The sequence below is a fragment of the Mustela putorius genome, unplaced genomic scaffold (genome assembly GCF_011764305.1).
Source record: "Mustela putorius furo isolate JIRA1106 unplaced genomic scaffold, ASM1176430v1.1 tig00537248_pilon_pilon_pilon, whole genome shotgun sequence".
Taxonomy (NCBI): Eukaryota; Metazoa; Chordata; class Mammalia; order Carnivora; family Mustelidae; genus Mustela; species Mustela putorius.
Genome location: NW_025422387.1, coordinates 5,228,299 through 5,242,620, shown reverse-complemented (window position 1 = coordinate 5,242,620; position 14,322 = coordinate 5,228,299). Strand labels below are relative to the sequence as shown.

The 14,322-nt window shown below is 44.8% G+C and overlaps 1 long non-coding RNA gene across 1 annotated transcript; it reads left to right on the top strand.

Moving 5' to 3' along the window:
• The first annotated feature begins 8,279 nt into the window (after nt 1–8,279).
• On the top strand, nt 8,280–13,942 carry LOC123390150. The gene is made up of 3 exons (XR_006604774.1): nt 8,280–8,437; nt 8,544–8,724; nt 11,996–13,942. It is a non-coding gene; the product is annotated as an uncharacterized LOC123390150 (long non-coding RNA).
• The last annotated feature ends 380 nt before the right edge of the window (nt 13,943–14,322 follow it).

Below are 14,322 nucleotides of genomic sequence, written 5' to 3'. Positions count from 1 at the left end.
GGCCCCAGCAAAGCCGCCGGCAGAGCCCGCCCCTTCCTGCCGAGACCGTGTGCTTGCTGCGCGGCGGGGAGGGTGCTGAGTCGCTGGCGTGGGGAAGGACGTCTTAGGGCCTGTGCAGGTCCAGTGCAGCCCGGTTCATCGGCCCGCTGAGCAAAGGGCTGGCGGGCGAGCCCGAAGACCCGGCATCCGCAGAGCGTGCGCCCAGGGGTGCCTGGGGAGGATACTGCCCTCCCCATGTGGGGATCCCCAGGGCAAATACTGCACCCCGAGCAGACCGGAAAGGGTTAAATACTTCTCTGCCGTTTTCGGAACACAAAGCGGCAACATTTGAAGGGAAAACTAACCACTCTCGTTCTTACTCCTGTTGCTGGGGAGGGCCTCTCCTAGACACCTTTAAGAATCAAAGAGAAGCTATTCAGACCCTCCACCTCTCGAAGATGCTTGTATTTTATTTTAAAGATTTTATTTATCTGAGAGATCACAAGTAAGACGAGAGAGCGGGGTGGGGGGCGGGGAGAGGATGGGGGGAGCAGACTCCCTGCGGAGCCGGACTTGGGGCTCGATCTCAATACCCTGAGACCATGACCTGAGCTGAAGGCAGAGGCTCAATCTACTGAACCACCCAGGCGCTCCAAAGACGCTTGTATTTTAGACACACAGGTCAGCCCACCTCACCCCTCACTCCTCTCCTTGGTTCACATCCTTACTGTGGCTCCGCTGTCACTCAGAGTAAGAGCTATAGTCCCCTTAGTGGCCTTCAGAGTTCCCAGTCACCTGCTCCCCCCAACCCTTTCCTCTCTGACCCTGTCCCCGACTTCAGGCACCCAGGCTCCATCTGCTCCAGCCACGCACTTGCTTCCTTGCTGTTCCTGGAAAATGCTGGGCATGTTCCTGCCTCAGGGCCTTTGTCTCTTCTGTGCCTTCTGCCAGGACATCTCTTCCTACAGATAGTCTAGATCATTCCTTCCTGTTCTTCAAGGTGTCTTCTTGTTGTTGTTGTTTTTAAAGATTTTATTGAGTCATTTGACAGAAAGAGACACATCAAGAGAGGGAACACAAGCAGGGCAGATGGAGAGGGGGAAGCAGGCTTCCCGCTGACCCTGGGATCATGACCCTAGCGGAGCGCAGACGCTTGACAACCGAGTCAACCAGGAGCCCCATCTTCTTCAAGATTTCATTCAAACATCATCACCTCAGTAAGGAGTTGCTGGACCACTTTTTTTTTTTTTTAAAGTAATCTCTATGCCTAACTTGGGACGATATCAGGGGTCACGTGCTGTACCAACTGAGCCAGGCACATGTGCCTGGACCACCGTATTTAAAACTGGAATTTCGGGGCGCCTGGGTGGCTCAGTGGGTTAAAGCTTCTGCCTTTGGCTTGGGTCATGATCCCAGGGTCCTGGGATCGAGCCCCGCATCGGGCTCTCTGCTCAGCAGAGAGCCTGCTTCCTCCTCTCTCTCTGCCTGCCTCTCTGCCTACTTTGTGATCTCTGTCTGTCAAATAAATAAATAAAATCTTAAAAAAACCAAAAACCAAAAAAACCTTGAATCTCTTGGAGCACCAGGGTGGCTCAGTCGTTACACATCTGCATTCAGCTTAGATCCTGATCTCAGGGTCCTGGGATCAAGCCCTGCATCCTGCTCGGAGAGAAGCCTGCTTCTCCCTTTCCCACTCCCCCTATTTGTGTTCCCTCTCGCGCTGTGTCTCTCTGTCAAATAAATAAAAAAAAAAAAAACCTGGAATCTCTATGTTTACTTCACAACCTATTTTCCTATTTCCCCAACCTCATTACTGTTTCATGTGGTGTAGCACTGTCATGTGTGTGTGTGTGTGTGTGTGTGTGTATACACATATTTATTGTCTGTCTTTCTTTTTTTTAAAGATTTTATTTATTTATTTGAAAGACAGAGATCACAAGTAGGCAGAGAGGCAGGCAGAGAGAGAGGAGGAAGCAGGCTCCCTGCCGAGCAGAGAGCCCGATGCAGGACTCGATCCCAGGACCCTGAGATCATGACCTGAGCCAAAGGCAGAGGCTTTAACCCACTGAGCCACCCAGGCATCAAGGATTTATTTATTTATTTGAGGGAGAGAAAGAAAGGATCAGCAGGAGGGACAGAGGGAAAGGAATAGAGAATCCCAAGCGAACTCCATGCTGAATGCAGAGCCTGATGTGGGGCTCAATCCCATGACTCCGAGATCACCACCTGAGTCTAAACCAAGAGCCAGACACCACTGACTTTGCCACAGGTGCTCTGAGTATTGCTGTTTTTAAATCTCTTTAGCAATCAGGACACCTGGGTGGCTCAGTCAGTTAGGTGTCTGTCTTCAGCTAGGGTCATGGTCTCACGGTCCTGGGATCGAGTCCCACATTGGACTCCCTGCTCAGCAGGGAGACCGCTTCTCCCTCTCCCTCTGCTGCTCCGCCTGCTTGTGGGCTCACTCTCTCTCTCTCTGACAAATAAATAAATAAGATCTTTAAAAAAAATAAATCTCTTGGGACGCCTGGGTGGCTCAGTTGGTTGGGCAGCTGCCTTCAGCTCAGGTCATGATCCCAGCGTCCTAGGATCGAGTCCCACATCGGGCTCCTTGCTCTTCAGGGACTCTGCTTCTCCCTCTGACTCTGCCTGCCATTCTGTCTGCCTGTGTTCGCTCTCTCTCCCTCTGTCTCTCTCTGACAAATAAATAAAGAAATATTTTAAAATAAATAAATAAATAAATGAATCTCTTTCACAATCTTGTAAGAAAATCCTGTTTTGATAGGCTTTTCTTTGATTACCCATAGGCTCTCTCCTTCATTGCTTTGTTCTTCATTCCCATTGGAATGCGACATTTTGTTTGCTTGTTTTTTGTTTTCATTTTTGGAATGGGACTTTTTTTTTTTTTAAGATTTTATTTATTTATTTGACAGAGAGAGATCACAAGTAGATGGAGAGGCAGGCAGAGAGAGAGAGAGAAGCAGGCTCCCTGCTGAGCAGAGAGCCGGATGCGGGACTTGATCCCAGAACCCTGAGATCATGACCTGAGCCGAAGGCAGCTTAACCCACCGAGCCACCCAGGCGCCCTGGAATGGGACTTTTGCTCTCATTTCCATACTCACTGCATCGTTTATAGTTATTTTGTTGGATGTATGTCTCTCTCAGCAGAGGAAATTGATGGACACAGAACTTGCCCTTGGTAAATTCTTTCTCAACCAAGTTTCTTTTAGTTGCAGCTAGAAGCACCATCTCATACTACCTAATAAAGGAAATTTATTAAGGATACAAGAGCGTTGGAAAGCTGTAAACAGCAAAGCCATCCTCTTCCTGTCTCTTGGTCTCTCCATCTCTCTTCCATTCAATTTTCTCCTGCTCGTGGTGGAAAATGGCTGCCCCTTAGATCATCTCGGTTATATAACCACTTACAGAAATTAATTGGAGGGGCGCCTGGATGGCTCAGTGGGTTAAAGCCTCTGCCTTCAGCTCAGGTCACCATCCCAGGGTCCTGGGATCAAGCCCCGCATTGGGCTCTCTGCTCAGCAGGGAGCCTGCTTCCTCCTCTCTCTCTGCCTGCCTCTCTGCCTACTTGTGATCTCTGTCAAATAAATAAATAAAATCTTTAAAAAAAAAAAGAAATTAATTGGCTCTTTCTGAATTCCAATCCCAAATTCATGAGTGGTCCAGCTAGGGTCTGGAGTCATGCTGGCCAGTCACGCTGCTGATGGCTATAATTTTCTCACAATATTCTCCTCTCCTTCTCAGATACCTGGCCAGCAGTCCCAGCAGGCTCTATCCTAGTACAAATCGTCCCTTGGTTTGTGGCTTTATCCAGAACCACCCTGCCACCTGCTGAGTGGTGCCTCATGGTCTAGAAATTCCTCTCTTCCTAGGTCAGTCTAAGACACAGCATGAGCCCTGGTCCCACCACTGCAAGGAGCCCTTTCCCAGCTCCTAATCAGATCCTGGTGCAGGGAAGCTAGAACGGTCTCCTGGAGAAAACTGTGGAGCAGATTATGGTTTATCGGCATCTGCAGGCCAGCTGGATGGGCAGGTTACAAATCTATGAGATTTTTCACCATATGGGGTCAGCACCTGGTAGCGTTATTCTCAAACTCCTGAGTGGGAGCTATGGACTGGCCATTTCCCAACACTGAGGTGCCAAGAGCATCAAGCCTGAGGGCTCCTGTTTCAAATACCCTGGTCTCATAATTACTTGCTAGACTTGAATGGTTAGAATTTAGTTGGGCTCTTCTCAAGGATCTTTTGTAAAGCATGCTGTGAAAAGAGCTCTCCTATGTGGTCTGAGGTCTCCAGACCAAGTATGTATGGTCTCCTCCATATATTCACAGATAAACATCCCCTTGGGGAGGCATGGACCTGTTCTCACTTTCCCCAGCACAAAGCTTTGGCTGAAAGCCTGCAGGCTCTGCAGATTTCAACTCTAGGGGGCGCATTCCCACCGCAGGCCACTCCTGCCTGAGAGCACCATCTTTAGATAAAATGAGAATGGGGTCTTCTGAAGTTGAGTAACCTGGGTCTCAATCTTTCCAGAAGTGGCAGGAAGGACCCACCTGTCAGGGCAAGCAAAAGCCTCCAGCGCATATAATAGACAAAACTTGGAGACAACTCAAACGTCCATCAAAAGATGAATGGATAAGCAAAATGTCATCTATCCATATAACGGAATATTGTCCAGCCCTAAAAAGGAATGAAACACTGAGACATGCTGCAGCCTGGATGAACCTTGAAAACACTGTGCTAAGTGAAAGAAGCCAGACATATAAGGTCGTATGAGCAGAAATATCCAGAATAAGAGAATCTACAGAGACAGAAAGATCCGTGGTTACATGGGAGGGAAGAGGAGGAGGAGTTAAGAGAGCGATAGTTAAGGGCAGGGGCTTTTTTCAGGGGTGATGAAAATATTCTAAAACTGACTGTGATGATGGCTGCTCAACTCTGTGAACATACTAAAAACCACGGAATCTTTACACTTTAAATGGGTGAATTGTAGGATTCCTGAGGTCTCTCCAGTGTTTTTTCAAAAAGTCTCCGATGCAGGATGAGTGCCCTCTAGCGGCTATCACCCGTCCAGCGCGAGTCACAGGGCACCATTGTTTCTCATTTTTCATTCTGCCAAGTTAAAAATCAGAGAAAGTAATGCCTAAAGAGGGCAACACAATGTGCAGCAAACGTTGCTTAACTTTTTTATTGAAGTGTAAAATATATATAGAAAAGTGGAAATATCATCAACGTATAGCTTGAAAGATTTTTTTTAAAAAGATTTTATCTATTTTATTTGACAGACAGAGACCACAAGTAGGCAGAGAGGCAGGCAGAGAGAGAGAGAGAGAGAGGAGGAAGCAGGCTCCCTGCTGAGCAGAGAGCCCGATGTGGGACTCGATCCCAGGACCCTGAGATCATGACCCAAGCCGAAGGCAGCGGCTTAACCCACTGAGCCACCCAGGTGCCCCAAGCTTGATAGATTTTTGCAAACCAAACACACACTTCTTTTTTTTTTTTTAAATTTATTTTTTTATTTAAAGATTTTTATTTATTTATTTGACAGAGAGAGAGATCACAAATAGGCAGAGAGACAGACAGAGAGAGAGATGAGGAGAAGCAGGCTCCCTGCTGAGCAGAGAGCCCCATGTGGGACTCGATCCCAGGCCCCTGGGATCATGACCCGAGCCGAAGGCAGAGGCTTAACCCACTGAGCCACCCAGGCGCCCCCAAACACACACTTCTTGTCAAGACTGGGGGTCTCTGGGACTCTCTCTTTCAGCAATAATGCCAAAAGTCCAGTTTGAGTCCCTTTATATTTATCTTAAGAGAGGTTTACTTAGGGTGCTTGGGTGACTCAGTTAGTTAAGCCTCTGCCTTTGGCTTGGGCCCTGATCTCAGGGTCCTGGGATTGAGCCCCAGGTTGGGCTCCCTGCTCAGCAGGGAGCCTGCTTCTCCTTCTCCCTCTGATCCTCCTTCCTGCTTATGATCTCTGTCTCAAATAAATAAATAAAAATTTTAAAAGATATATTTATTTATTTATAAATAATCTCTACACCCAACGTGGATCTCAAACTTTACCAGCTGAGTCAGCCAGGCACCCTGAGTCTCTTTCACATAAAATGAGGCCACTTCCAAGAGACTTTGTAGAGCGCCTCTTTCCCTTTTCTTTCTCTCCTTCTTTCCTAATCTCTAGGGTTACTCTATCAAGGTGGTGGCTACTTATATGGAAATTTAAGTTTAATAAAAATAAAAATTTCTCAGTCACACTAGTCATATTCCAAATATTTAGTAGGCACATGTGGCAACTGGCTGCCATATGGAACATTGCAGATGCAGGACATTTCCTTTACCATAGAAAGTTCTACAAGACAGTGCTGTTTTAGGGATGAGCTCTTATCTCTTGTCACTATCCCTTCCTTGGAAAGTTTTATTTCTCTCTTTCTATCCAATCCTCTTTTTTTCTTTTTCTTTCTTTCTTTTTAATTGATCAGCAAAATTCTCTGTTAGAACCTAACATAATGTCTGCAGGGATAAGCCTGTGGAAATTACAGGGTTTGAAAATAGTTGTTTGGCAAACAAACACAGCTAATAAATCATCCCAAAGAAAAATGCACAGCCTCACTAGCAATTAAATAAATGAAAGTTAAAATAACCTGACATACCATTACATACTGTCTAGACTACGAAAAATGTGTAAAAATGGTGGTCTGTAATATTGGTAGCACTGTGGGGAAAGAGGCACCATTACATACTGCTAGCCATCCAGGGAATTAGGTAAACCCTCTTGAAACACCATCTGGAACTACGTTACAGAAACTATAAAACTATTTTCTGGCTGAATTAATTCCACTTAATGACTACTATTTATTTACTTAACATATAGCTGGTGTGATGCATAGTACTTGGTACTTTAGTTTTCTTATTTTAAAATTTTTATTATTTTTTAAAATTTTGTTTATGTATTTGACAGAGAGAGAACACAAGCTGGGCAAGAGGCAGCGGGAGAGGGAGAAGCAGGCTCCTCTCTGGGCAAGGACCCTGAGATCATGTCCTGAGCAAAAGACAGATGCTTAACCCGCTAAACTACCCAGGAGTTCCCATTTTTTTAAAGTACTTTTCTTCTTTTTTTATAAAAGATTTTATTTATTTATTATTTGAGGAGAGAGAGTGCAAGAGAAGGGGTAGGGCCAGAGGGAGAAGCCGACTCCCCATTGAGCAGGGAGAACTGATCCAGGACACGTTCTTGGTTCTTGGGAGTCCAGGATCATGATCTTAGCTGAAGGCAGTCACTTAACCGACTGAGCCGCCCAGGCGCCCTAAAGTACTTTTCACAACAATCCTATGAGATAGGTAGGAATCCTTATTCTCATTTTAAAAAGTCAGCAAACTCAGGTTCACAGAAGTTAGATAAGCTACCCAGAGGAAAAGATCAAGAAAGTGGCTGAGTCAGGATTCAATCTCAGACCCGTTAACCTTGCCAGAACCTGGCCAGAACATCGCACTGACTCTCATTTCAGAGAATTACCTCCAAGGGAATAGTATACTTGGGGCAAGAGAAGAAATTTATGAAAAATATAAATACTAGCATAATTCTTCCAAAAGGAAAAACTGGAAAATGCACACAGGAGATAATGTAAATTAGGCCCGGCACATACCAGGATCTCCATAAATGCTTAATTTTTTAAAAAAGCAATTGGGTGGGGAAAAGCTCTGACCCTTTACGCCTGGGTGGCTCAGTGGGTTAAAGCCTCTGTCTTCGGCTCAGGTCATGATCCCAGAGTCCTGGGATCGAGCCAGGCATCGGGCTCTCTGCTCGGCAGGGAGCCGGCTTCCCCCTCTCTCTCTGCCTGCCTCTCTGCCTACTTGCGATCTCTGTCAAACAAATAAACAAAAATCTTAAAAAAGAAAAAGAAAAAAAAAAAAAAGCTCTGGCCCTTTAAACGACAGAGTCTGGTTAGGAAAGGAAGCCGCAGACTGTGCTTGCGTGAAAAGCTTCAGGCCACATTTGAATGAGCATGCGCAAAAGCTCGCCCTCGTTCCCTCGCCACGTTCCTATACTCAAATGCGCGTGCGCCGCCTGAGCCTGGGGCAGGCAGTTGGCTCCGCCCACCTATTTAGGCAGGCGGAGACAGTCGCGTGAGTTCAGCGGACCTACAATCTCCCGCGCTATTAAGCAGCCCGCCCCTTTTTGCACATGCGCATACTTCAAGCACTAGAAGGAGGGGTTGTTGAGTGGGTCTTGAAGCTGCGCCTGCGCCGTGGACGCCCCTGCCGGAAGTGGGCGGGCCGTATTCCAAAGCCTAAAGGGCGGAGGGAGAAAACGCGGCAAATGCCAATGTTGCTGAAGGGAAAGCATGTTGGGGGCGCTGTCCCAGATGTCCTGCTGCAGAACTAGTCAATGTAGAAATGTAAAGACCAGAATGTGATCGCAGAGAAATTCCTTGCCGATTTAAACAAGGTTTCACAAGATTATTCTGTTTACATGTGTGTTAAATGAAGGGTTTAGGGAAAGGGAGGATTTTCCCCGAGTTTCCTTTTTTCCTCATGAATTCTTGTATTTCTAGAAGGCTTCAGGGCTCGGGGAGATTTGAATGCCTCCCATGTGCCCAGTTTGAAAGCAAGTATTATGAAAAGAAATTAGAGAGGAACGTGTTCTTGTCCACAGAAACGTTCGTTCCAGGAGTCAGGAAACTGTCTGGAAGACACGTGCGGTAAGAGTCGGAGAAGAAACAAGTCTGCATCGAGGTAAGTGATTTTGTGTCGTTAAAATGGTAAATGCTTTGGAAGTCCCTTGTCACTTCATTGGCTTTATTCCATAAACATTTGTGGAAAGCATCTTGTGTTTTATACGAACGCACCTTACTGGATACTGGAAATTCAAAGATGAATGTAACTCAGCCCCTGCCCCTGAAAAGTTCACACCGTGGGGCCCGGGAGTGGGACTAGCCTGGGCAAGGTCCTGGACTGGGAATGATAGTGTAAAGTAGCTTTGGAGACTGCCTTGACTGAAACGGGAGGGTGACCTCAAAGAGCATGGGCGATGGTGTCCTATGAACATAGCGGAGGATGGGGGCAGGGGGGAGGGTAGTCCGGGAGAGAGGAGGTTAGGTGCCAAGCTGAGAATGTTTGAAACCAAATCCGGTGGTTAGGAACCTGTGTGTTTTCTTGAGTAGGCTCCACACCCAGCATGGGGCTTGAACTCAGGACCGTGAGATCAAGAGTTACATGCTCTACTAACTAGCCAGCCAGCAACCCCCCCCTCCCCCCCGCCAACTGTCAGTCCTTTAACCCTAGTGAATGGTTGAAAAACTGGTCCTTTCCCTAACCTACTTCATTTTCTCCTACGATATAATTATGGTATTTGATACTGACTTTGCCCTATGTCTTCACACATGTCCTGGGCCATGATAATATGGGCAGCTAGAGTGGGCAGGTGGCTATGGTTGGACATTCTTTGTTGCTACAGAAATTCTGTGCCCTTTCCTCCTTGATGGTAGATCTCCAAATGTGTGAGCTTCCCTTTTGTCCAGGGAAAGTGACCCCCACCTCCCAGAGCCAGAGGGCAAAGTCTTTTCTGTAAAGATAATAAATATTTTTTTACTTTGAAGGCCAAATATATGTGTGTGCGTGTGCATGTTAACAATAATATATAAATATGGCAACAATATATAGCTACACTTCTAAAATATTGATGAATGAAATTGAAATCATGTTGCAAATAATATGGACCTCATTCCTTACTCAAAATGTTAGGCTCTGCCTTCCTTCCTTCAGGCTGCTGTAACAAAATACCACAGGCTGGTATTAGAAACTGTAACAGAGTTTTCTTTCTCATAGTCTGGAGGCTGAAAGTCCAAAATAAGGCTATCAGCATGGTCAGCCAAGTGCCCTCTCTTGGGTTGTAGACTTCTTATTGTATCCTCACGTGGTGGGAACTCTGTGGGGTTTCTTGTAAGGACACTAATCCTACTTATGAAGTCTCCACTCTCAAGGTCTAGTCGCCTCCCAAAGGCCCCCCTACCTAATACCATCACATTGGGCGTTGGGTTCCAACATGTGAATTTAGGGGGATACAGCATTTAGGCCATAGCAGGATGTAAGTATAAATATTAATAAGAAAATCTCATGATGGGGCGCCTAGGTGGCTCAGTGGGTTAAAGCCTCTGCCTTCGGCTTGGGTTGTGATCTCAGGGTACTGGGATCAAGCCTCTCTGCTGGGCAGGGAGCCTGCTTCCCCACCTCTCCTTCTGCCTGCCTCTCTGCCTACTTTTGATCTCTCTCTCTGTCAAATAACGAAATTTAAAAAATCTTAAAAAAAAAAAAAAAAAAGTAAGAGTAATCCTGCCTCTGGCAACGAACTCCCAGCTGTGTGCCAGCATAAATAGACACGAAGCTCATTGTAGCATTGTTCTGCAAATCCCAAACAGGAAGTGGCGTGATTGTTTATCAGTGATAGCAAAGTAAACCTTAGGTACTATTCATACTCTAGAATATCATAACAGGTAAAACAAACAAATGATAGTCACGTGCAAATATACGATAGCCCAAAAGAAAACCAGGGTAAAGATAAATAACAAAAAGAAAATAAAAGTATAATTTCATTTAGAAAATTTTGAAACTAGGAAGAACAAATCTATGTTATCTAGGGATGCAAAGATAAATAGTAAAAACTACAAGGAAGGGCGCCTGGGTGGCTCAGTGGGTTAAGCCGCTGCCTTCAGCTCAGGTCATGATTTCAGGATCCTGGGATCGAGTCCCGCATCGTCCCGCATCGGGCTCTCTGCTCAGCAGGGAGCCTGCTTCCCTCTCTCTCTGCCTGCCTCTCCGTCTACTTGTGATCTCTGTCAAATAAATAAATAAAATCTTAAAAAAAAAAAAAACAACTACAAGGAAAAGCAAAGTAATTAGGATTGCAGTGACCTCTGGGGAAAAGAAGAGGACTGCGAATCAGCAGGGGAGAGTCTTTGGGGGCTGTCCGTGTTCTTTTTTTTGTTGTTAACTGAAATCTAATTGACATACAAAATCCTATGCAGGTATACCTCATAGTGATTCAGTATTTTTGTACATTACAAAATGATTACCCTATAAAGTTATTACAGTGTCATTATTATTATTATTTGTAATGGTTTTTTATTTTTAAAATTTTAAAAAAATCTTTGTTTATGCGTTTAAACTTTTTTTTTAAAGATTTTATTTATTTATTTGACAGAGACACAGCCAGAGAAGGAACATAAGCAAGGGAAGGGGGAGAGGGAGAAACAGGTTTCCTGCCAAGCAGGGAGCCCAATATGGGGCTGGATCCCAGGACCCTGGGATCATGACCCAAGCCGAAGGCAGATGCTCAACCAAGTGAGCCACCCAGGTGCCCCAATTTTTGCATTATTTTAAAAAATTAATACTTTGGTTGTTTTCTGGTTCTAGAAGTAGTACATGCTGAAATGACTATCCCAAAATCAAGGTTACTTTCGTGGGGAGGGCAGGAGAAAGTTATGGTCAGGGAAGAGTTTTATCTAGAGTGGTGACAATCTTATTCTTGATGTGGGTCTTAGTTGTACAGATTCTCTTTATAATTTTCATTTAAACTATATATAAAAATTGTATGTAGGGGTGCCTGGGTGGCTCAGTGGGTTAAAGTCTCTGCCTTCGGCTCAGGTCATGATCCCAGGGTCCTGGGATCAAGTACTGCAAGGGGCTCTCTGCTCAGCAGGGAGCCTGCTTCCCCCTTTCCCTCTGCCTGCCTCTCTGCCTACTTGTGATCTCTGTCTAATAAATAAATAAAATCTTTAAAAAAAAAAGTCTTTAAAAAATAGTATGTACTTTTAAGCATATATATGTCACAATAAAAAGATAAAAATTGTTATAAATTTGGAAATCAAGTGTTTTTTGTTTTATTAAAGATGAAGAGCATTGAAATATTTGTACCACCCAAACTCTGTGAATGGTAGTTTTTTAGGTGGGAGAAAAAAAAATATTTGTTAACCTTTGTTGAACAAGCCTTTTTGCCTTTTGTTGGAAGAAACAAATTCTGAGAAGTCGCCAGCAGGTGGTGCAATGAAACAAGACTTGATCTTGGAGCCTGAAAAGCAAACCAAGACAAAAACATGAAAAGCAGCCAACACGCCACCTAGTCATTGGAAAACATTTTTGTGAATTTCCTGCTATCTACAATCTTCCTCCAATATCTTCCATCATACAAAAGAATCTGGTACATACGGCTTCACTGGGGAACTGTCAGACTTCATTCTCCAAATGCATCGAACAAAGAAAAACATAGATGCTCGATGTTTTCTTCCTTTTGTTTCACAGAGGGCCTTCCAAATAATAGAGGAGTGGCTGGGATTCATGATATAGGGCTTTTGTGTCTGCAACAAATGAGGAGAGCAAAGGTGTCTACTAATACACTCCTCGTGTATTCTGCTATGGCATTTGGCTTTTGAGATGAATTAGGAAGTGTTCAGCTTCTAAACCTTTATCAAGCGCTTCCACACATCTCTGGCCATTGGAGGTTGTGGAAATTTTCACTAGAGAATTCATAATAGAAAAGATAAGATTTTTTTTTTAAATCTGGAGACCAAGCCAAAAAAGGGATCACCATGCTCATTGTCCCTTTTGTCAAGATACATTTCTTTGGGGCAAGGTGGGCATTAGGACTGACAGAGGAAGATGGTGGTAATGGGCGATTGGTTACAGATGAGAAGGAAAGATCAGATAAATAATTATGCTCAGGATAATGGGAGCCAGGTTTCCCACTGTTGGAAAAGGGAGTTGAGGATATGGAAAAGGGAGAAAGCTAGAATGAACTCTGTGGAGTGGAATTGGATATTGGTGTGAGGTCGTAGTTTTCCACATTAAAGACAGAGCTTTAGGTATAGGTGCAAATATGAGCAAATATCTAAGTACACACATACATATGGTCCCTAGATCTGTCCTCGAAGACTGCTGGCAGTAGTGACATCCTGTAGTGATGAACACACATCGAGTACCTTGAACTTGATTTCTAGATTCCTTTCTCCACTAACCGGAACCAGGAATGTTTGGAGAAATGGCTCATTCCAGAGTTGGAACAGGGAAATTGTAAGATGTGCTTGGAACTTTTTTTTTTTTTTTTTAAGATTTTATTTTTAAGTAATCTCTATACCCAGTGTGGGGCCTTGAGCTTACAAACCCTAGATCAGGAGTCTCATGCTGTACCAGCTGAGCCAGCCAGGCACCACTGGAACATCTTCTTGTGTCAAAAACCAAGGAAGGACTCATTGTGGGGACCTATTGCAAGGACACAAAAGTCAGTTAAGGAAAGAGAGTAACTTTACAGTAGAGAAGCTGGGGAAACATTAAGTGAAATGAACATCATCTCTCGTGGAACACAGTGAAGTTTTCAGACCCCCTGATGAGCTGCCATGAGAACACAGCATCACTTCTGTGGTGGTCCTAAACAAGGATACCCAACCTTAGTCTAATCACGAGGATGTATTAGGCAAGCCCTAACTGAGGACAGTTCTACAAAATAACGGTCCTGTCCTCTTCAGAAATACCAAGATAAGAAAGACAAAGAAATATGGAGGGAGTGTCCCATATGAAAGCAGACTTCCAGAGGCGTGGCAGCCAAACCTAGCGAGTACTTGGATCTTGCTCTAAAGAGCACTGTTGGCACATTGGAAAGCTTGAATGGATCTGAGGATTAGAGGGTAGTGATATATTAGTCTTAATTTCGATGATTGTGCTTTGGCTGATTAGGAAAATGTTCTTGATTGTAGGAAGTGCTCACTAAAATATTCAGGGGTGATGGGGCAAAGCACATCAGCCAAATGGGTCTGAAAAATCCGTTCTTTGTACTGTACTTGCAGCTTTTCCTTAAGTTGGAGATTGTTAAATAAGTTAAAAGATTTTGGGGCATCTGCGTGGCTCAGTGGGTTAAGCCTCTGCCTTCTGCTCAGGTCATGATCTCAGGGTCCTGGAATTGAGTCCCACATCGGGCTCTCTGCTTGGCAGGGAGCCTGCTTCCCCCTCTCTCTGCCTGCCTCTCTACCTACTTGTGATCTCTCTCTGTCAAACAAATAAGCAAAATCTTAAAAAAAACTTCATATGTATGTGTAATCAATTTACAGAAAGGGAGAAAATATTTACAATTGTGTATGTGATAAGGGACTTGTATCCAGAATATATAAAGAACCCTTACAACTCAACAGTAAAGAAGGTAAATAGCCCTGGGCACCTGGGTGGGTCCGTTGGTTAAGCAACTACTTTCAGCTCAGGTCAGGGTCCTGGAGTCCTGGGGATCCAGTCCGCATCCCAATCCCTGCTCAGTGGGAAGCCTGCTTCTCCCTCTGTCCCTCTCCCCTCTCA